Source organism: Arvicanthis niloticus, chromosome 13, assembly GCF_011762505.2.
Source record: "Arvicanthis niloticus isolate mArvNil1 chromosome 13, mArvNil1.pat.X, whole genome shotgun sequence".
Lineage (NCBI taxonomy): Eukaryota > Metazoa > Chordata > Mammalia > Rodentia > Muridae > Arvicanthis > Arvicanthis niloticus.
The window spans coordinates 16,839,667-16,864,367 of record NC_047670.1 but is presented as its reverse complement, the minus strand read 5'-3'; the positions used below and the strand labels follow the sequence as shown (position 1 = coordinate 16,864,367).

The 24,701-nt window shown below is 44.4% G+C and overlaps 1 protein-coding gene across 3 annotated transcripts in view; it reads left to right on the top strand.

Annotated features, from left to right (window-relative positions):
- The window catches only part of Ncald (neurocalcin delta), a 408,926-nt gene that overhangs the window by 45,149 nt on the left and 339,076 nt on the right, over positions 1-24,701 (top strand). The gene's annotated exons all lie outside the window — the stretch shown is intronic.

Genomic DNA, 24,701 nt, shown 5'->3' with positions numbered 1-24,701 from the left:
AATACTCAGAAAAGCAGAGCAAACAAGTCAATACAATGTTGACAGGTGAAAAAAAAAAGTACCGTGAAGGAATAAGATAGAGAGCCATAGACGGAAAGCATGCTGTGTGGCAAGACCCTGAGCAAGGTGACTCATGCATTGAAGGGGCAGCCAGAAGCCATGGTGGGTGGAGCAAAATGCACATAGAGATGTGGCAGCATTGAAGGTCTGAGAGAGGTTGTAAGAACTCACAGAAGGACTTGTAGGGCGTTCTGGGGTTTGTAGTTTTTTACCTCCTAGGAGAAAGAAGGGGCCAGGGACTGGACCAACCTTAAACTGGGGACTTGTAGTATCTGTTTAAAAGACTACTCCAGTGTCTGTGTGAACAACTGGAGGTAGAGAGTAAGTGAGGAGGGCAGGTAGGAGGTAATTAAAGGAACCGCCTTGAGAGGCAACAGTGGCTTGGCCCTGGGATGGCAGCATAGTTGGTGCGAAGCAGCCATTGGGGTGCTACACAGTTTGTGGGTGACTTGGAAAGGATATATCAAAGTTGATGACAGAGCTTCTGCCAGAGGTGCAGTCTGCATGGGGTTTTCATTTACACATAGGGAAGACTGGGAAAGCAAGAGCAGACTGGCAGGGGATTAAATCTGTATGGTAGCTCTGTTAAGTTTGTGATGCCAACTAGAGAGCAAATGATGTCAGACTGCTACTTTGACATGTGACTCTGGAGCAGGGTAGGGGCCAGGGCTGGGTGGTAGTTAATTCTATACTACCTAGCTCCAGTGACCTGGAGTATATACTTATAGGGCAGAGAAGAAGCCTGGGACTGTTTACTGATAGATTTGAAGAAGAAGTGGTAATCTCCAAAAAACAAATCAGAGAGGGCACCAATATGTAGGAAGACCAGTTCCAGAGAACGTGAATCCAGTGTGTCTTCACCACAGCACACAGGGCTTAAGGAGATCACTTCTTGCTGAAGATTGGATGTAAATGTCCCCACAGGCTCACATGTCACTAGATGACAGTCCTATTCGGGAGGATTGTGGAACCTTAGAAGGTGGGGTCTTATTGAAGGAAATGGGTTGCCGGGGAGCACAGGTCGTGGGACTTATAGACAGCCGTTTTACCAGCTGTCATTTCTGGGCTTTTCTGGTTGGCTGCTAAGATGTAAGCCAACAACACCACAAACTCTTGCTACGTCAGGCAGAAGCTGGTCCTGCCACCATGCCTTACCTGACACTGTGACCAAAAGAAGGGCTTGTTCCCTTAGGTTGCTTCTTATCAAGGTTTGGTCACAGCTATGAGAAAAATCACTCAATGTATCTTCTAGATCTTCTTTTAATTTGTTGCATTTAAAAAGGACTTATAGGTATTCCATCTCACTCTCCTTTCCGAAGAAACTTAGAACACCTTGTCCCATAACTGCCATAATTTCTTCCCACCATTTTTGGTCCCAGTTTTGACAATGTCCTTTCCATGTACACTATCTACTCCCAATGCTCCAAGTACCTGCACCCAATAGAGAAGCCTTCGAGTGGATGACCACCATATTCCTGATAGTCCATATTCCACCAGAGTATCTTATTCCTGGAAGTGGTAAAGTGGTCTGTCCAATGTGTACAAGTTCTACCAGGTTGATCCTTTCATCTCAACATCCTAAGGCATCCAAGACAACCAAGTGAACAGTTTCTCTCAAAGAAAACAGGGAAGGGCTGGGAGACGACGCTTAGCTGGGTAACCGTACCTACTCCAAAACCAAAGCATAGATTATCTGAAAAGGAAAGGCATTGCCATTTGTCTCTTGTAACTATAGGTGCCCAGTCATCAGCACCTGAGGTTCAGGCTCAGAGACATCTCCAGTGGGGATTCCCAGTTCCACAGCATCTCAGATGACATGGGAACTGTTTTATATCCACTCTCTGTGTTCTGCTTATTGTGAGAGCTACCTTCTCCCTGAGGAGTCATTTTGAGCAGACTGTAGTTCTTGTCCATGAGCCAAGGGTAATGGAGTTGATCTTTCTTCTGATGATTGAGTTTGACACCTTGGCCCGCTATGTGCCTTATGCTATGCGGTTGCAAACATCTTCCTCTGTTTCATTGCTCCACTTCTTCCTGCTTTATTTCCAAGAGGCATCCTGTCCTGGCCAGGAGCAGCAGGTGGTTCAGCCTTCCCAGGAGGGTGAGACCAAGTTTCCTGTCTGCAAACCTCTGTAGTCTTTTATTAGCTTGTCCTGGTGACTAAGATAATACAACCATGTTCTCTCTGCAGAATATCTCACAAAACTTAGAAAGATATTTTAAATGCTGGGAAAGAGAAATATATAAAACCTTTCAAATCTTTCCAGTGAACACATTGTGTGTGTGTGTGTGTGTGTGTGTGTGTGTGTGTGTGTGGTGTGTATGTGTGTGTGTTCACAGGCACATGTGTGTGTATGCAGGTAAAGATCAAAGGCCAACCTTGGGAGTCAACATCAGGAGCTGTTGACTTTGGGTTTTTTGTTTCTTTGTTCCTTTTTCTTTTTTAAAAAAATGCACTTGTTACAGGAACAACAGGCTGACAGATGAAGATTCTGCAAATCCACCCTTAGAACAATTCAAGTCTGCATGATTTGAAAGGGGAAACCATGCAATTCTTTCATGGTAAACAAAAATCAGAAACTTATTTCTGATGGTTCTGGAGGCTAACAGTCAAGATGGTGGTCCCAGGACATTAAGATGTCTTGTGAGTGCTCTCCACATGGTTCATGCACACTGCCTTCTTGTGGTGTCCTCGATGGCAGATGCTGTAAGGGTGCCAGCTCTCTGGAACAGAGACACTAATTCCTAACCACCTGGAGGAGGGACGGATGCAGTCCCTGTGGGATTAGATTTCACCATTCAATAGTCTATGGCATTTACACTCCTCGTGGTTCAAATGTTCTATAAATTATTTCTGAGCAGGTGGCCAGATTCAGCTCTCACCACCTGCTCCTCTTCATGTAGCTCAGTTGAAATGCAGTAGAGGCTGTGCCATTTTCTCCCCATACAATCATAGTCACCTGGTCACAATCTACTGTGTTATTTATTCTTTCAAGACAGTCTTGCTATGTAGCTCTTGAACTTGGTAATCCTCCTGCTTCAGCCTCTCTAGTGCTGTGTGTGTGTCACTACAGCCAGTTCCCTACTTATCTCTCTCCTGGTGTGATACTCACTGTGAATAGCCACCTTCTTAAGTGTCCCCTTTCTAATGGGGACTGGTGTGGTTCAGGACAGCAATGGGCCCAGTTAAAAGTGCAGATTTTTATCTTACATTGCAGCTAGAGGTGGCAGGATGACATAGTTCTGACCTACGAAAAGCAAGAAGAGGCCCATGGTGCCGTTTCTTCTCTGTGTTTTGTTGTTTAGCCAGGGATGCAGTGTTTGTGGATGGAGATGTGGCTGCCTTCCTATAACATTGTGGAAGGAGGTCACACAGGAGGACTGGTGCAGTGAGGCGTGTCTCACAAATGGCCTGATGGTAGTGACATTCCTAAAACTGATTTTAAAATTCCCATTTTAATTCTTACAGCATGTATTTCACAAACTTCAAGTTCTTCATAGAAAGAGAAAGGTGTGCAATGTCTGTGTGCACACGTGTGTGCTTGCACATGTATGTATGCATATGTGAGCAACAAGTACCCTACAAAATAAGAGCTTCCTCACTAGGAAGTTGGGGCTGACCCATGAAATGGCTGTGCAAGCTGCAAAGCAGTCAGGTTGGCTGGCGGTGAGCTCACTCCCTGAGGTACAAAGACTACTGAAAAAACATATATGTCACCAGTACAGCCATGGGGCACAGGCTTTCAAGGGAAAGTAAACAGTATAAGCAGAAAGTTAAGTCCTGTTTCTAGGGGTTCAGTGTCACTTGTCACATCAAGGTCATGAACTTCTGAGATGTGTTAAAGATGTGGAGAACTTTACAGATGAATTTTCCCAAAAACGTGAATCGACAATACAGGAGCTGGCAGATCCCAGGTTGCACTTCCAGGCTGCTTCCTCTGCCTACATCCACACTTCTGGGGCTACTTCCTCTGCCTACATCCACACTTCTGGGGCTACTTCCTCTGCCTACATCCACTCAACCCTTAGCACCAGAACTAAGGAACAACTCTAGAAACTGGAGGGCAGATGACAGTGGGGACTTTGCCTTCTGTCTCATGGGCCACAGCTAAGAGGTGGTTTGCATAGACTTCTGACCATGCACATTTCAAATCTTACTGTTCTACTGTGCCTGCTCTTCCAATGCAGGGCACCTCAGGTTCCGTATGGCCTCTGGCTTGGCACCAATGGTAAATAACTCCAGGTGAGTCTGCACAGAGGATGATGGGACTAGCCCTGTTGTCCTGTCTATCTGGGGAAGGATTACAAACCTCATCAATCATCAATCTGTCTTGTAAACTCTTGAACCCAATGGCTTCATATCCAGATACTCCAAATGCCCATCACCACACTGATGTCACTTGGGTGAGGCCGAGTAGGCATATGGTGGAAATGAATTGGAATGAGGTAGCCGATTGAATGTTATACAACCGTAATACACGACTGCTTTTTATACAGTTACAAATAGTCCTGGGACTCTGCCCAGGGATGGAAAGGGCTCAGATACCCTAGGAAAAGTTCCTGGTCGTCAGTGTCCATATCATTAGGGTAAAGCCTGCTTTGCGTGCTGCTGTCAAGGGAAGTATAGGCAATGCGCCCATCAGTCTTCAGCTTAATTTGAATGCTGCCTAACGAGTAGAGAGACATTTGAAAAAAATACAACTGGTTTAAAATTTAGTTCATCCATGCTATTCTTACGAAAGAACCATAAAAGTAAGAAGAGAAAAAAATTAAGTGTGATCCTACCATTTGGCACATTCCTTTAAAATATATAGTCTATGTATATTTAGAATATATTTATTTTATAAAAATGTATATACTCTATAATATTTCATATATATGTATATATATATGTATTTTTAAAAGTAAATTATAATATTCTAAGGTTCTCATTGTTAGACATTTTGATTGTTTCAATGTTATATCTATATCAATATCTACATCTATTTATATATAGAAATATCTCTAAATATTTTTTGCATTTGTCTTTCTGATTCTTTTTTCTTTATAATTTACATAATAAAATCTGAAGATAAATTCCTAGTAGTAAAATTATTGAGCCACAAATGTGAAGGCTGTGCGGAATCTTCCACGTGAGGATAGGCTGCTCTCCAGAAACTGCACGCCGTGTATTCTGGGAAGGAATGTGTGTTTTCTCACTCTCTAGACACATGCACTAGGATTTTAAGAGACTTTGGAATCACATCGTGGGCCTTCCTGCCTATGCCAGGGATGGCTGTGAGGCTGAGTATCTTTCTCCAGACCCTTAGCCTTACGTCCTTCTGTAAGGTGATGGCTCTCTAGCCTTGGGTAGAAGTTTTTAACTAGATGAGTTTTAATTAAGGTGATTCATTTTCCCAAATGTACAATGGTTCTTAAATAGATTGTAGTTCTGTGATTTCTTCCTTCCTTCCTTCCTTCCTTTCTTCCTTCCTTCCTTCCTTCCCTCCTTTCTTTCTCCTGTTTGCAATTTTGCTGACCTTTCTTCTTCTCTCTAAACGGAAGAGTAGCCTAAAGAACTATACTTGGCCTTTATTGTTTATTTTATTTTAATTAGGCTGAATCATATGAAACTATCATTTTTTAGGAAGTTGAAAAATGGTTGAATGAAAGAAACTTTTATGTGGATAACCCTGACATGTTTCTCTTGGCAGTCAGACTTAAATGTCCTTCTCTCTCTAGAATAAAAGCTCTTTCCTCTGTCCAGGGTCACTCAGTATGTAATGTTTAGTGAGTTCTCTCCCCTCATTGGACCAAGTGTGTACAGTTTTGCAAAGATGAGTCTGGTGAGACTTTGAACCTTCGTTGAATGACTTGGTCCAATTGAGAGAAATGATATTTTAGTAATTCACATGTCCAGTATATTATCCATTTTCTTGTTTTTCTTTATTAGCACATCAATATTGTTAGTATAGAAGTTCAGGCAGTATAGTTTGTTAACTATATTCCTACATATTTGATCTTTGCAGTGTGTGTGCTGTGGGTGAGCATGTGTCCCCATGTGTGTGCAGGTACATGTGCTCATTGTTTCTGACAGTCTTGCCAGCCATCTTGATCTGGGACTCCATGTCTCTGCCTCCTCCACACCCACGAGCTTTGGCCTGGGTCCCAGGGACCAGTATTCTGGACCTCAGTCTCTTATGGCAGGCTCTTTAAGCAATGAGACATCTTTCCAGATGCCCCTCTTAGATTTTATTTTATTTTATATATTTTTCTAAAAATACCATTGTGTATTGTAGTTTTAAATTTTTTTCTGATTGCCAGCACGTGGAGATATAGCATATTTTGGCATACCAACCCTATCTAATTTCCCTTCCTAACTCATGTCTTAGATCATTTAAAGGAGACACAACGTATTATACAATGTCTCTTGGCTATATATGCAGGATGGACTGTCTTGGCTTAATCATATTATCTACTGAAAAAGAATGCCTACTTTTCTCTTTCCAGCATTAATTTCCCCCTTTTCCCACCACATTTCACGGTTTCTGTGTATTTCTTTCCTCCCTTCAGACCGTAAGCTACTCGAGGGGACATACTTTGAGGTTAACCTCCAGCATGACGCTCTCAACATGGAAAACGTTGGCACTGGGCTTGACTGTGAAGGATGAGAAGGAAAGTGATGGAATTCCATAGCAGCTTAATTGCAGTCTGATCAGGAAGCCAACCAGGGAAAACGACACTGCTTGAAACTATTTATTTTTATTTCTTTATTTTGAGTTGGTACATCTGGATTCGTGGCTCAGTTTGTGCCTCTCAGTGTTAAGGTGGCATTCACTGTATTATAATTTTTTTCTATACACTTTTGCTAGCAGTTTGAGACCTTCAAAAACAGCAGTGACTGTGTTTCCTTAGGAGAGCACAGGGCAAACAGACCCCTGGACTGCACGGACTTCAATCCCCAAGCTGCTAGTGTAGGAAAAAAAACAAAACAAAACAAAATAAAACAAACAAACAAACCACCACCAACAAAAAACCCCAAACCACCCCTTACATTTTTAATATTGCTGGAGTGAGCCCTGGGAAAATCTCTGCGTTCGGCTTTAGATTCCAGCAGGCAGTGTTATTTTTAGATTTCTATTCCACACTTGGGGTTTGTGAGTAAATCGTATTGAGGAGGGGAATGTGGACCTGCGTGGGTGGTTGGTGGTCTTTTTTCCAGTAAGTAGGAACCTTTCGGTTCTGAAGTTCCTGAGGCTGAGGTAGCAACCAGGGCTACCTTGAAGGACTCCAGAGCAGGGGTGGGGGTGGGGGTGGGGTTTGGGATGGGAGTGGGAGGGTGGAGGGGATGCGGCTTGGATTTTGATAGCTGTGGGTTGGATTTCGGCAATTGGTTACAATGATCATTTTTTCTTCCTCACATTTCACCTTTTGGGAGTCTGGCAGAGTCTTGGCAGCTTTGTCTCCTGGGAGGTCCTTCTATTGTTTGTCTGCAAGCTGCAGGGTACCGTCAGGGCTTTACACAGTTCAGTCCGTAGGGGAGTCTTTAAGGCAGCTGAACCCCAAGGCTACAGGCTTGCTCTCTCCTCTTCCGCGGTTGATCTTTTTCTGTCAATTAAAGTCCTGACCTATAGATAGTTACATTTTTGTGACTGAATTAATTGAGAGACCTTGAGAATGATGAGAACAATCAGAGTTAATCTCTTGGCAAACTTAAGTTAAATAAATGCAGAATGGTTTTGAAAATACTTGAGAACTTGAAATACCTTATGCATTATATCTTAATATCTTAAACATTTATGCACTGGCACTAAGACAGAGTTCTGTTGTTGCTTGTATTTTTGTGACTGTTTACAATTGTTTCTACCACCTAAGAATACTGTTTGTAGTCACTATGTGATGGTTCGTATATGCTTGGCCCAGGGAGTGGCACTATTAGAAGGTGTGGCCCTGTTGAAGTAAGTGTGTCACTGTGGGTGTGGGCTTAAGACCCTCATCCTAGCTGCCTGGAAGCCAGTATTCTGCTAGCAGCCTTCAGATGAAGATGTAGAACTCTCAGCCCCTCCTGCACCATGCCTTCCTGGATGCTGCCATGCTCCCACCTTGATGATAATGGACTGAACCTCTGAACCTGTAAGCCAGCCCCAATTAAATGTTGTCCTTATAAGAGTTGCCTTGGTCATGGTGTCTGTGCACAGCAGTAAAACCCTAACTAAGACACACTAGTTATGGAATAATTGCCATTGTTAAAAAGCAATGCCAAGTATTCCTCAAACTTTAAAAATATCACCCATGTAGCCTGAAGGGTGCTTTAGCCACCTAGTTGATGCTGTACTGAAACACAGCCAGAGTGTTTCAGCAGCTGTGGAGCTTGTGTGGATATGGTGTGAAGTCAGTCATCTAGCTCCTGTTGGTGGGGATTTCTGTTGTAGGTTTGTTTTCTGCTTTTACTAATGTGAATATCGCAGTGAATGCCAGACATCAGTCTCAAGCACCTGTCTGGTCACTCCCTAGAGTAACTCCACAGAGATAAAGTGCAGAACTCAACTTCAGTGTGTGTGTGTGTGTGTGTGTGTGTGTGTGTGTGTGTGTGTGTATGTTATTCTGCCAAACCTTCTAGAAAATCTGAATTAATTTATATTCTCATTGACATCAAATTGAGAGTATTTTCTTAATTGCACTATTGCTAACATGATTTTTGTGAGTCTTTAAAAAGATTTAAACATTGACTTTTGTTTGGCAAATAATAATTGCATAAATGTATTGACTTAAATGTGGTATTTCCATATGTGTTTATACTGTGAGTAATGATTGAATCAATCTAATTAATATATTATTTCACTCTTTTTTATTCTTTTGTGGTGAGAACATTTAAAATCTATTTTGGCAATTTGAAATTACATAATACATCGTCAACTACAGTCACTCTGCTGTACATCTGTCTAAAATTTATTGGCCCTGACTAACTTGACGCTTGAGACCGCATCTCCCTGTTCTCCCAGGCCACCAGCTTCCAGTGATCCTCTTGGTTCCTGGACCTCTGTGAGTTTAGCTCTGTAGGTCTTGTGTGATCTCTTAGTAGGAGTCTTTCTGTGCCTGCTATAGTATAATGCCCTCAGATCATCTATACTGTCACAAACAACAGAACTTCATTCTCTTTTAAGGTCCACTAGTATCCCATCCACCACCACCCCCCACCACAGCCACATTTTAAGAATCCATTTATACATCAGGTTGATTCCCTGTGTTGATTACTGTGGACAGCTGCAATCAGCATGAGACTGGCTATGTGCCTTTGACAGACTAGCTTTCGTTTCTTTTTCTTTTTTCTTAATTTGATGACCTTGAACTCCCATTCCTCCCACCTCTGTCTCCCAATGCCTGGGATTACGGGCGTGCACTGCCACGTCTGATTCTGACATACAACTCCCAAATCATTTGAAAATATACCCAGAAGAGAGCCTACTGGGCCCTGGCAGTTCTGTGAGCATTGGCTCTGCTGTTTTCTGTGCTGCTATGTTAATTTATATTCCCACCGACAATGTTCGAGGGTCCCTTTCTCCACATTCTTGCTGCTATTTCTAACATGTGACATGATAGAACATTGCAACTTAATTTGTGTTTCTTTTAAAAGTGAAGGTGAATATTTTTCATATAACTATTAAATATATATATATAATATATATTAGAATATATACATATGAAATGTCCATTTGGGCTCTTAGCACACACAAAAAAATGGTGTGTTTATTCTCTTGTTATTAAGTTGCTTACTATATAAGCAACTTACTGTACATACAGTAAATATCTGCTTACCAGAGGTACAGCATGAAAATGTTCTTTCCCAGCTTGTGAAAACTCTCCTCAGTTGCTTCCTTCACTTCAGAGGAGTTCTTCAGCTTGGTGTGTTTCATTTGTGACTTTTTACTGTGCCTTTGAGATCAGAGACAGTGATTATTCAGACCACGCCAGGCTTCATTGCAAATCTTAGAAATTATTTTATTTTATGTTATATGTATGGATGTTTTGCCTGCATGCATGACTATCACATGAAGGCAGTACCATTGGGGACCAGAAGAGGGTCTCAGATCCCCTCAGACTGGAGTTGCCATGTGAGTGGTGGGAATCAAACCCAGGTCCTCTGAAAGAGCAGCCAGTGCTCTTAACCATTGAGCCATCTCTCCAGCCTCTATTGTACATTTTCACTTGAATTTTTGTATATTTGCATCTTTCAGAGAATTATAAGCTGAATGAGTCAGAATCCAGTCAGAAAATGGGAAACTATACTAGATATTTCTCGTAGTAAAGATTCCATATTTGGAATTGGCTCTATAGATGTTGGCCAGCTAACAGAGCAAAAGGGACAGGCTGAAGCCCTCAGGGACAGCAGGCTGAAGTCCCCAGGGACAGCAGGCTGAAGTCCCCAGGGACAGCAGGCTGAAGTCCCCAGGGACAGCAGGCTGAAGCCCCCAGGGACAGCAGGATGAAGTCCCCAGGGACAGCAGGATGAAGTCCCCAGGGACAGCAGGATGAAGTCCCCAGGGACAGCAGACTAAACCCCTTAGGGACAGCAGAATGAAGCCTTCAGGGACAACAAGCTGAAGTCCCCAGGAACAGCAGGCTGAAGTCCCCAGGGACAGCAGGATGAAGCCATCTTTCTGGTGGAGGGAGAGTTGCAGAGAGCACAAAAGGGAGCAGGAAGAAGACACAATCCAGTACACACCACCAGGATAAACAGGTCTAAAGTAGGGCCGGCTCTGCCCTGCCATGTTCTACTAATGCTTTCATTCCCATAACTGATGTATAGAACATACTTATCATAGCTAAATAGAGACTAGGTTACATGGTGCAATGTCATAGCCAAACAAAAAGTTTAAAGGTATCATGAATTTTAAGTTAAAGTTCCAAAGAAAATCTGTTCGATTTTTAAATGTCAGCAACTCTTGAATTCACAAATAGTTAATACCAGATGCTCCCAAGAATTCAAAGTGTCCTGGGAATTATAAAACTGATCTTTAAATTGATCACAAAGGTGTAAGCCTGAATTAGTTCATCATTTGATATTTCAGTCTTCCTGTTTGGTAGAACACAGTGGGAGTGAGGTGATAGTGTTAATCATAGGTGCGTTGAAATAATCATGTCAAAAAGGCTGCGGGTGGCTACTTAGTCAACCATGTAAGACCACAATAGAGTTACTTGTTAGTTAGGACTTGAGCTCAAATCCTCAGAATCCACATGAAGCCAGGCCTGTGAGCTTGCTATCCCAGCCATCCTATGGCAAGATTGGAGTGAGGCTGAGATAGGAGAATCCAGGAAGCTCACAGGCCCAAGAATCCAGTGTGTGTTGTGGCAAACAACAAAGAGACTATGCCTCAAGCAAGGCAGAAACAAGGCAGAAGCCAAGGATCAGCAGATTGTCCTCTGTCCTCCACGTGCATGCTGTGGTATGAGTCTCTCTCTCTCTCTCTCTCTCTCTCTCTCTCTCTCACACACACACACACACACACACACACACACACACCACATGTGCTACAACTAAAAATGTAGTTCTCCTGTAGTACAAATATTTATTGAATAGCTTCTATTGGGAAACTAAGTTTTAATCCAGAAGTTAAAATAAGCCAATAATCATGATATTTATTTTTTTTTTAAAGACTAGAATGTTTTAGAACTGATAAATGGATGAAGAAGTCAGAGGGTGATGGAGCCTCGAATAACTAGGTTGAATAACAAGAAGCTGCATGAACCAGATGACCAGAAGTGGCCTTGCTGGGCTATGAGGTAGTGTTTAGCAGCAGCCTGAGCCTAGTGAAGAGGGCCGAGGGGAGCATTAGAGCAGGTGCAAAGGTGCTGAGGTTGGCTGATGCTGTGATCGAGCTCTGGCTGTCACTTCTGGGGAATGACTAATACAGATGTGACTATTGCACAGATAGAGGCCAGTTTATTCACAGCCCACAGCAGAATGCTTCCCTTAAAGTCACAGTGGCCAGCCCCCTGATTGTGCAGTCAGGGGTTGTTCATCTGTCCTAGTCTGGTACCGTCAGTGTCCACTCTTCATGGCTGCTGTCCTGCTGTCATATACCAGCACATGACTCTGTGAGGTGTCATCTTTCTCTCTGTGAAAACTTGGCTTGTTTCACTTTTTGGAGTCTGTGTGTTCTTTTGAAACAAGGTCTCTCTATGTAGCCCTTTCTGTTCTGGATCTCACTATGTAGAATAGACTGGCTGTGAACTCAAAGATATCCTCCTGCCTCCCTAGTACTGGATGTTTGTTTCACTTCTGAGGCAGGCTTAATCATAGGGTACAGCTGGTCTCAAACTCATTATGTATTTGAGGATGGCCTTGAACTCCAATCCTCCTGTCTCCACTTCCTCAGTGCAGGGATTACAGTTTTACATACCTGGTTTTATTTGAAATGTCTCCAGCTTTTGGTCACATAAAGGCAACTGTGTCTAACAAGACCCACAGCAGGGCAAGACAGGGAGGGGCACACAGCTCATTAGTATTAGCATTCATGGACTGTGCATGGAAAAGGCTTCTGGCACCTGGGAGTCCAGGTGGAAAGTAATATTATTGGGGTGGGAAGAAGAAGAGCAGCAGGCACAGGCTGGGTAATCTCAACGAGCAATGCCTGACAAGATCAGTGAGGGGAGAGGTCTTTGTTCTCTACTCTGCTCTTTGTGTACTTCCTGCCTGCAGGATCCGAGGTATATTAACTCGTTCACCTTCATGCACATTTTTTACTCTTACACTCCCATTGTGAGTTGCGGGTGTGCACCATTCGCCACACACCATATGCCTTAGACTGCCTCTCACACAAGCTCAGCCCTGACTTTGCTGCATGCTTTCCCACAATCCAAAAGCTGTCCGCCTGCTCCAGTGGCAGGAGGCAGTGTGGTATCTTTATGCGGTTTCTTCCTTGAATGCCCTTTCTAAAGGGAAATTATGTCAAGGTTATATAAGGGCAGTCAGGGTGTGTGTGTGTGTGTGTGTGTGACACATGCGCATGCACACTTGGAGCAATCTGATGCTGACCCACTATAGCACAAGAATGTGCAAAAGCCGCAGCAGAGCTCTGAGTAGCATCTTCTTCCAGTGATGGCTGCTTTGAGTTTGATCTCTTGCCATGGCCGGCACAGCTTTAGCAGTGCCACTGGGAGTGGTGGGCCCACTTCTCCCCATGGTAAGGACCAGGCAACGATTGGGGTAACTCTAACGGGGGTGGCTCGATGAGTCAAGCAGATAACTTGCTTTTGTCTTTTGATTTCTCAAAATGGAAATATTTCTGTCTTTGGAAATTTTTTTTTAGACGTAATCAATTTAAATCTACACAGATAAAAGGAATAGAAATAGTCTTACAGGGATTGGCGTCCAGTCCACGGAGACAGGTAGAGCTTGCAGAGGGTGAGAGGTCACAGGAGTCTTACAAAGATGACATTAAGAACGGGCATCCAGCCAGCCGGCTGCTTCCTTCAAGAACTGGGGCTGTGTACAGAAGCCCTCTTTCTGTGATCTTGTGCACTATGATTTTGCTTGAACACAAATTGGCGTGTCTTGCATGAGTGGCTCGCAGGGCTCTCGGCGCTTTCTCAGAGCACAAGCATTAGAGGAAGCCTTCCTACCTGGATGTGCCACAGGCCATGTGAAATTTACCCTGCTGCTGCTTTCCCCCCTCTAAGGGAAGTTTTGTAAATAAATGTATCTCCTTTAAAAATAAATGGCAGGCACAATAACAGAGCAGCTATTTCTGTAATGAATGCCTGTCCTGGTTATGCCCTAAGCCCTACAGGGACAAGGCTTGGTCTCTTGCATTTGGTGTCTTGTCCTGATGCCACATCACTGGCAGAGTAAGGATGCAGTGATAAATTGAAGCTGTCCTTAGAAGGACTGGGGCACAGCTTAGCAGGAGGAGTGCTTGCCTAGCCTGCATGAAAAGCTGAGTTTGAACCCGAACGATGCATAAAAAACCAGACATGGTGATATGTACCTATAATTCCAGCACCCAGTGAGATAGAAGCAAGGGATCAGCGGTTCAAGACCATCCTAGGCTACATAGCAAGCGTTTGAGACCCGTTTTAGAATTGAAATAAAGGCCACAAAAAGCCAGAGCCCAGATATTCAGTATTTCAGTTACATTTTGGAGAAGTAAGTGAGTGGGCCATCTTGGAGTCAAGCTTTTAATCCCAGCATTTGGGAGATAGAGCCAGTGAGTTCAAGACCAGCCTGGTTGACATAGCAAGTTCCAGGCTAGCCAGGGCTACATAGTGAGACCATGGTTCAAAACAAAACAAAATGAGTGAACGTGTCAGTCCTGTGACTGTTTTGTCTTCTACCTGAGTCTCCCCTTTGGGTCACTTCAGTGTTTATTGGTAGCAGCCAAGAGGGAAAATAAAGAAAATCAGCTTACTGTCCTGACCTTGTGCCGATCCACAAAGCTGAAACCCAGGCAAAAGAACCCCAGAGTGTTCTAAAGACTTTTCTTCCAAGAATAACCGAGAGTCAAATATACGTTTGAAATTACATATCAGCATAAAAATTAAAATCTTCAAAAGCCACTAGCCCTCTCTGCTTGGCAATGGGGTGCTGTGGGAAATGGCTGGCTTTGTTTTCTTTGAAGGAGGACAACAGATTTATAATTTATAATCTTGGTGCCTATTGTAGGTAGCCCCTAGTGCCCCAGAGGAGTTTGGAACTGGGGACAAGATTGGAAGAAAAGATTCATACAGTGAGATAAAAATGTTGAATTCCAACAGAGTCTGCCTGCCCTTTGAGTACATTTTGAAGGCAATGTGAGTCTAGGTTTTCTCTTTAAGCTTTGAAAACATAGGCATATCCTCTGGGAAGGTTTTCAGAAAGAGTTCCTTGGGAATAAGCCTGTAGTTTGGGCAGAGGACAGGTTGCTATGGCTCCAACCCTGAGCTATTGGGCAAGCACCTTCCTGGAAGGTGTTGTCTGTGTGTGGGGGGCAGTGGAAACACGATGGCTGGTATGAGAAGGAAGCCTTGCTGATTGAATCAGGACCAAGCAATGTGACTTTCCAGATTAGCAGATGGAAATCTGCCACACGTGCTCAACAGTTCTATTTTGAGCCCAGAGAACATCTCCCCAACTGTTTCTTCCCTCTTCTCCCCACTCCCTCCACAGACCTCGAAGCCCCTCTGCCCTTCAGTTTTCTTATTTTATTGTATGGGTTTGCTCTGAACCCGTACCTTGAGGTTTCTTAGCCGTTGGCTGGGGTGCAAATTATCCATTGTGACAGTGGAGTCAGGCAGGACTCTAAGGAATCCCCCCAGACAGGAGCTGTGCTGGCCTCCCCAGGAATACTAGCTGGAAGACAGAGGGTGTGAGCACAGAAGGAAATCAGCTGAAAAAGAAAACCTCCATCCAATAAAGTATGGGCCACACTAGGCAAGCAGTTGGTGCTAGGCGTTCTGCTAGGGCGCCTCTCATCCGCAGATCTTGGCTCGGAGCTTGCGCATTGTGAGAGGACAAACCAGCATTGCTGGCTGGTAGAAAATTCTTGGACATTTAATTTTGTTTTAATTTTATTTTATGTGTACAGATGTTTTCCTTGCCTGTTTCTCTATTTACCACGTATGTGCCTGGGGCCTGTGAAAGCCATAATTCAGCATCAAATATCTTGGAAGGTGGAATGTGAGCTTCCATGTGGGTGCTGGGAATCAAATCCTGGTTCTCTCAAATATTGATCCATTCCTCTAGCCTGGTGTGGGTACTCTGTATGATGAGAACATTGGTTTAGTTACTGCAGACAACTAAAGCACGTGTCTGTGTCTGTGTCCGTTCACTCTGTCCTCTTCCCTCCCCTCTCCCCTCTCCCCTGCCCCTCTCCCCTGCCCCTCTTTCCTTCCTCTCTCCCCTCCTCCTTTCGTCTCCCCTCCCCCTCTCCTCCCCTCATACTCCCCTCTTCCTGTCTCTCCCCCTTCCTTCTCCCCCCTCCCCCTTTCTTCTTCCCTCCCTCTCTCCTTCCCCTCCCCCTCCCCTCTCCCTGCCCCTTCCCCTTCCCCCCTCCCCTCTTCCCTCCCCTCTTCCCTCCCTCTTCCCCTCCTCTCTCCTCTCCTCTCTTTCCTCCCTTCCCCCTCCCCCTCCCTCTCTGTGTGTACGGTGCTTCTGCAGCTTGAACTACTGCTCAGGTGTCTAAATTGCACTTCATGAGTCCTGAAGTAGGAGATCTTTCTGATATTTCAAGGAAGGATAAAGAAATAAGATACTTCCATCTGTTTTTAATTTCAATACTTATTTCTGGAGAAAACTAAAATTTAAAATAAGCCTTTATCCCTTTATTTTTTTTAAACCCACACAGGCCAACTTTGCTAAGTTGAGGCTCCCTAAGACTGAGCTTAAAGCATCTATCCATTGATTTGTGCAAAGTGCTTTTGACTTAATTTCTATGCTAATTAGTTACGGCAGATATGGGAACTATACACCTCTCTGTATATCAATCTAAGAGATACTATAGCATTCGTTGTGAGGCCCTTTCTCCCTCAAACTCGTGTGCCCACTCTCTTCTTGGAGGACACTTATGCCTAGTTTTAGACATGAGCATATATGCAGTAAAGATTATATATATATATATATATATATATATAATATATATGATATTATATATATTATATATAATATTATATATGATATTATATATTATATATAATATCATATATAATATTATATATAATTATATATAATATATATTATATATAATATAATATATATTATATGATATAATATTATATATATATAATATATATATATATGAATGATCTTACAACAGCAGCTCAGCTGTGGCAAGAGAAGGGCTTCAGTACGTGTTTCTGAGTGAACTTATTTAATGGGTCTAGCTTGTGGGTCTAGATGGGCACCTGAGGTGTGCTGGCACAATACCTTCAAAATACACATTGAAGCTGGGTATGGCAATGCACATCCTTAAGACAAACCTAAGGCAGGCAGAGGCAGGTAGATCTCTGTGAGTCTGAAGCCAGCCTGTGAATAACGAGTTCCAGGTTAGCCAAGGCCACCGAGGGAGTCTCTGTTTAAAGTACATAAAATACAGAGTGTCATGGCTTTTATTTTCATGGCTTTGTAGACCCCTTGGTAACAAGGCAAGAATGGAATTGGGTGTTTCCCTTAAGAGCCCTCGGGATAATCATCTCCCTTCCCATAAGGTGATGTGAGGGTTAAAAGCAGGGACTCTGTCCTCCAGGGCCTGTAGTGCCCTTGGCCTGGCATGTTCTTGTCACGTGGAAGGCCAGACGAGGATTGTGTAAAGGCAGAAACTGTTGGTGGGTCTCCTGGGCTTTCATGTCTCCCTCCCGCTCCCTGCGACTTGCCCACCAGCCGGACAAGCTGCTCAGCATCTCTGCATTCCTTCTTCACATATGAATTCGGACAGAAAACAGCAAGGGCCATTGTGAGGATCAAGTAAGCTAACACTTGTTTGTCCCCGGAACACCGCCTCGTACATCGTGGCATACCAGCGTTTGCCGCTATAATCGATATTGTTACCACTGTATTCTTGAAGCACTGTTGGTATGTTCTGAATGGACAGAATGGCAACGCCATTGTGTACCAGAGTGAACAGGTTTACTGAGCAGGCCTGCACATGGTTGCACTTGTCCTTGACCCTGAAGTTTTAGAGAGAATATACTTTTGCCCCTGTCTGTTTGAGGAATCTGAAGGCAAGCTCCTTGGCCGTACTTTGATTCCTGGCAGTGGGGAGATGCTGGGGCTGCAGGATGGCAGAGGAAGAGTTAACCCAGGACTGCAGCAGCATAAACAGCTTTGGGAATGAGGTCATTTCTGTTTGGGGAACCTGAGGGCAAACACAGTTACATTTGTTCCTGTAATCATTCCCTTGTTTGAGACTGTTTATGTTTAGAAACTCGTGCTGGAATATTTATCAGCTGGGGCTCGGAAACCAGCTCTGGCTACTTCTGCCAAAAAGGAACATGCTGAAACCATGGGACTCTTCCTGGGCTTGAAGGAAGTGCATGGACTGCACAGGGCCTCAGACAGAGACGGGAGGCTTCTGAGGGCCTGAGGGAAATCTTTCCAGGACTCACTTCAAGAGGAAGCAGCAGCAGCTATTTTGCTTCCTGATATTCTGTCAGTGGAGACTGAGATTCCTGGAAGAGTGCTATTGGGTCTGTCCCTGGGCCTTGGCAAGAAGGCCCACCAAGAACCAAGAATAGATGTGCTTGAAGAGGGTGGAGGAAGTAGGCTCTCCTGTCTTCTAGTCAGTTTTGCTTTGATGTTGTTTTCATTTTGAGATTGGGTTTCTCTGTGTAGCACTGACTGTCCTAGAACTTCCTTTGTAGACCAGGCTAGCCTCAAACTCACAGAGATCTACCTGCCTCTGTCTCCCAAGTGCTGGGATTAAAGGTATATACCACAGTGGCCTGGCTTTTGGTCTGTGTTTTAAACAGTCATTCAAAGGCATGTTGGAGCTTCAGAACAAGCTTGGGGTTGCAGAAATGTGGGTAACTGCAAATACAAGAAACCACAAGAACCATGGGGAGGGTCAGAGGACACATCGTGGGACAGGGCTGGCTCTGCGTCTCTCCACTCTATGCAAGGAAGTGCTGTCTCAATCCATGCTGCTACTATGAAAGAACATCTCAGGCTAGATGATTTATAAAGAAGAGAAGGTTGTTTTCTCATAATTTGGGAGGCTGGGAGATCTAAGCGCTAAGGCCGGCAGATTTGGTTGTGCACTGGCTGCTTTTGTGTTCCATGGTGGGATCCCCTCAACGCATCCTTGGAAGAGAGCTGTGAACTACAGAGGCAGAAGGGCAGAAGTGTGGACTGTGTGAAATCTCCTTCAAGGCCCTCAGTTGAGGGAAAGCACCCTCATGCTTTTAAAGGCCCCAGCTCTGATACTCTCCCACTGGCCACCACATTTCAGTGCCTGAATTTTAAAACCTGCATTCAAACGATAGCTCTGGTCTCAATGTTCCTTAAACAGAGGTCTGTTTGTCTGAGACTTCTCACTGAGAACTTCAAATATTTTGAAGTTTCAATGAAATGATAACTTTTTTAAAAGTGTCCCTTTATTCTGGGTGTCCCTTAATACAACAAATGCTTATCCCTTCTCTGCCTGTTGAAACCCAGGTAGTAAGTAGGAATTCATTCACAGTCATGGTCTGATGGGAAAGATCCAGAAGCAGGCTTAATACAGCAGTGCACTTGTGTGGAGTGCAGGCCAGCTGACGTCAGAGTGCTGTCTCAGTTGGAGACGAGGATGTGGGAGCAAGTCTTCTCCCGGCCCACGTGACACACTCACTTTGGGCCTCATCAGTCAATGCCTTATGCAAGCTGAGAACAGCCATTTAGACTCAACGAGACCACGGAATCTTGGGCGTGCTCCTAATGTTGTTTTGAGTTTTATTAGCTTTGAAGTTTTGAATTTAATTTGTACCACTGTTCTTAGAGTGCTGAGATGACCAACACTAGGCTTGCATAAGCCATTGCGCATTTCTGTGTGTTTAGATGAATAAAAAAAATAAAATAAAAAATTGAAAATTGAAATAAAAAAAAAGTTTTGATCAGCTGTGGAGGTCCTTGGGGGTCTCTTCTTAAGTGGGGAGTACTTTAGTCAAGGTTTGGAGATACTGCACTGTGGGAGCTCTGCCCCTGAGCCACCCCTTCACAGAAGAGCTTCCAGGCTACTGAGCCAGCCACAGGACTTGTTGAGGCCAGTAGGTATTGTGAGGCAAGAAAAGTAGGTTTGAGAGGAGCTCGTGGCTCAGCTTTCCACCCAGTACTCCTTTTCTGAGAAGAAATATGCTGCTTCTAGCACAATAGATAGCCGGGAGCTACCTGCATCCAACGGATCCCAACCGAGACCAGCTAAACCCTGGCCAGCCCAGCCGACAGGTGGGTGATCGGAAGAGGATGCCTGTGCTTGTTTGCTGCAGAGCATTGTTGGGGGAAGAGCTGAGCTATACACCCTAGCACACTGGTCAGGTAGCTGCACACGGCGGTTTGAGCATCCAGTTACTGTTCTGGTTGCTGGAGCCAAACTGTGTGGTAGAAGCAACTTCAGGGAAGAAGGATGTGGTTTGGCTCATGGTTTCAGGGGCCACCAACCCATCAAGGTCTGGAAGGCTTGGTGTGGCTCGGTCCCTGGGTGATGGATGGCTACAGTGGATGCTCTTCTCATCTTTATGGGCTCACAAGTAGAGTTGAGACTAGAAATAGAGCCGGTCTGCAGCACTCCAAGACCTGCCCTCGGCGACCTGCCTCTACCAGCCAGATCCCATCTCCTAAAGGCTTCATAGCCTCCCAGAGCACTGGGACCAGCCACGGACCAGCTGTTCAGACACACACTTGTGGTGCACACATTTCATAATCATAGCAGCATGGAAGCATAATTTTTGACCTCCCAGTACTGGGGATCTAACCCAGGGACTCATACCACCAAGCTATATCCCTAGCCTGTAAACAACGGGCTTCATCAAGCACATCTTGTGGGGCAATCATGATCACAGTCATTAGGGCCACATGAGGGAAAAAGACAGATCAAGTCTCAGAGGTCGATCATTTTTGTTGAGCGCTGGGTGATTGAAGGTGTGAGCCACCATGCCCAGCTGATTTTTCTCTTTCTCTTTTCACAAATTACTTCCACTCTGACGTTTTTGAAGAGCAGCAATGTAACCAGGGAGATGCGAGCCCATTTATGTATGGGTTTACATTGAACGGACGAGTCTGGAAATGACACGGCTACTGGCAATCTTTCCGGCGCCATCGAGAGCACCATCAGTAAGGCTTCTGCTCCTTTCGACTCCGTGTAGAAATGTCTAGAAAGAATGTAAAAAATAGAAGGTAAAATGAAAATATCACTTGGCCTACCAATTTCATTCTTGGCTGACTTTGCTTCATACAAAGTTTTGACTGGGTTCCGTAGCTAAAAATAACTTCCCTGTGTACGTGAAATTTCTCTCGGGTAAGTGGCTGTGTATGTGCTTATATTTATTCTTGCCTGGAAATTCTGCCGACTACGGAGGTCTGCAGCAGCTGATCCGGAATAAAAACAGTCCCGGGAAGAGAATTTGAATGAAGTGTCGAATACATTTAAAAATATTATTCAAATGACTGCAAAAAGTTCAGTTTCGTGAAGTCAGAACAACTGGAAACCTGGAACAACACTTAACACTTCTCGCTTTCGGAAGAGCCGGGACATACGTAGCTGAACACACCAAGCTCTCAGAGGACCTAATGTTGCAAGTTCCATCTTGAATCTAACTGGAAAGGGAGATGCCAGTGTCTCCACTGGTGTTGGGAGGGTAGTCACAGGCAAGAGACCACTGCAAAAATAGTCAATGATACTTGAAATGCCGTGGAGCCAGGAACTTTCTTGCCTGTATGATCAACTTTCTGTGTGTGTAGGCCACAGTGTGGGTGGCCTCAGACTGGTGGGAAGTCCCGTATACAGGGGTGTGTGGCTCTCTGTCCTCCTGAGAGGTTCATTGGCAGGGGTGTTTGTGGTTCCCAGTAAGGACCCTGCCACTTCCCCCTTGCCCACTTTGTAGATTTGACCTGCCATTATTGTTCACAGGAGAATCCCTCAGGGTCTCTGTCTCACCCACCTTTCACCTCAGAGAGAGGGACTGTGTGTTTCCAGATGGTTTAGGTAAGATTTTTGGATCATACCAGGTTTGAAAGACTGGAGATATGGAAAAATAGGGGAAGAGGGGGCATGACAGAGGTGACAGGGGTTAAACAGTATGTCTCTTACCCATGGAAAGACACAATGGAGCTTCTTACTACTACAAATGCCCTAATCTGAAGGGTGGAACTGTGGCCAATCAGCACTGCTTTGCTTCCAAATGGGATGATGCAGCCAAGGCCTGAGACAGATTTTGGAAACAATTCAGTCAGCTGCAGATGATGTTTTATTTCTGGTAAAAGAGTTAATGCTTTGTTCTGATTGAGTTAAACCCCGGTGCAGATGCTGCGCTGTAATGTGATCCCAAAGGCATGCTCTCAAGGCTGCTGGTGGGTTTTCCACACTTTTCTGGCAGCCTAGTGCTTCTCAGGCCCAGATGCTGATGCTGCTCTGTCAATCACCAAGCTCTGGGGTTCAGACAAGGGAGAGGGGTTGCAACAGTCCCTGGGAGTCGTTCCTAGGAAAGAACCATGCACTGAGGCAGCTGAAGAGGAGCTGAGCATCCAGCCCCATCAGAAAGGCTCTGAACTTAGGGAAGAGAGGAAGGTGTTATTTTTCCCTCAGCGGTCTGGGGTGATGCTGACCAGTACGTAGGCTTGGAAGTGAACTCTTTCATAGACAGTCCAGAGATGCCAGAGGGGGTGGGAACCTGAGACCACCTAAGCCAGGCCTAGAACAGTGGTTCTCAGGCTTGTTAGATCCACACCTGTGTGTGCCTGCACACCTGCTTCCCTGGTCTCCTCAGGGCTAGACCGTCCAAACAAGCCCCAGGCATAAAGTTGGAGGACACAGTACTATAAATAGCTAGAGTGCTCCAGGGCTGAGAAATATGTCACCCAACCCGAGTGTGGAAGATCACCCAGGTCTTGTCAAGGAGAAAAGGACTTTCCCTTTCTGCCTAACGGTTAGCGGGTGTGGGGTTTGTTAGTTGTAGTAGTACTTAAATATCCTCTCAGGCATTTATTTTCATGACCACGGAATGTCTGTTATGTGATAGAACATGAACTTACAGGAAAAGACATGGGCTTGACGGCCAAGGATAGGGTATTATGAGAAGATGGTGGGGTCTGGTTATAACAGTGACTGTGCCCACTCAAGGTAGCTGCACAGAGACCTGCAAGCACATCTTTTAGAGTAACTACGTAACCTTATTGGAACATAGCTTCAGATAAGTATTCACGAAATGACTGTAGCTAAGAAACATGTGGGCAGGGGAGCATTTTTACCAGATAGCTGTGGTAGGGAAGAACACTCCCAGTGGAGGAAACACAAACAGGACTGTGTTTGTCCTGAGAAATTACCACAGACTCGATATCTTAAATACAAGAAACTGACTTAGACCTGAAGGCTGCCACGGGTCTATTTGGGCTAAAATCAAGGTGTTGGCAGGATTCAAGCATGTCGTTCTGGAAATCTCTAAGGAAGGATGTATTCCTGTACCTTTGCTAGCTAAGAGGGATGCCAGCATTCCTTGGCATGTGACCTCATCTTCCATCTTCAGAGACCTCACACCACTGCTTGCCTGCTTTTCTAGACTCATGAAACTTATGAAGTTGTTAACCTTAATCATGCACTTTTCCTGGCGGTGTAACAATCTGGGATTCTGAGCACAGGAAACAAGAACGTCTTTGAGGCCATTATTCTGCTCACGGCAGCATGGGTGTCTTGAGCGTGTGGAGCATGCAGGGCAGATACGCTATGGCAGGAGTGAGTGAGGGCGTTCTGTGAAGGACAGAGTGTGTACGTGACTGTGTGCACCATTGAATTATTGTTTTTTTTTTTTTTTTTAAACCATAGCAATGATAAACAAACCAAATAAAACAACATAGGAAACTTTTAGGATTGGAAGGGTGGCTCAGTGGTTAACACACTAGCTGTTCTTCCAGAGGACCTGAGTTTGGTTCCCAGTACTCACATCAGGTAGCTCACAACTGTCTGCAATTCCACCTCCAGGCATCTGACTTCTTCTTCTGGCTTTTAGGGGTTTCCCTAAACACATGCACACACATGCACATGCACACATGTGCACATGCACACACACATAAATAATAAATCTTTAAAATAATAAATATAGATAAATACTAATTTTATAATAAATGATACACCTTTTAAGAAATTAAAAGGCAAATATATTATATTCACATGACCTGGGTGTTGGGCACATCCAGGCTGAGCAGGAGCCTCTGTCATGTGGGACTGGTGCCTTGCTCACCTCTCTTGTCATTGAATCATTTTCTCTGTGGCCTCATCCTTTCATCTGTTCTCCATCATGGGAAGAGAGCTTGTCGCCTGTAATGGAGACCCTAACATTGAAGTTGTTCAACTGGGCCATCTTCTTACAGCCCAGCATGCATTTTGAAATGAACTGACCAATGTTTGTTAGATACTTATGCACAATGACAAACTCCCAGTTGGTTATAACCTATACTCTATTCTCATCTGTTCTTCAGTGAGTGCTTTATTGTAGTAAAACCTCAGCTTTCAAGGGCTTAGTATTCAAGGGCTTCACACTACCGAACTGTCCTGCATGTAAGTAGGCCGTCGGTCTTTAATGCTTCCCCTTTATGCTTCCTGCTGAGGGAGAATGGGACACAGGGAAAGTCAGGTGGGGGGTGATACGGAACCAAAGGATTTCACGGAAATCAAAGCCAAGAAGGATAGTGAGTCAGAATGATAGAAAGGTTTTGGTGACACAGAGAAAAAACTCATAAATTTTGGATGCACACTGACTTACATTTAAATCCTATCATGTTAGGCTAGCAAGATGGCTCAATGGGTAAAGAGATTTGTGGCCAAGACTGATGACCCTAGGTTAATCACAAGGACCCATGTGGGAGAGAATTGACTCCACAAAATTGTCCTCTGAACTCTACATGTGTGCTGTGGAGGGCACACCCTCTCCACACTCACACACAATAAATAAATAAACATAAAATATTATATTAAAAATCTTAACAGGTAGTGATGGAAAAAAAAATC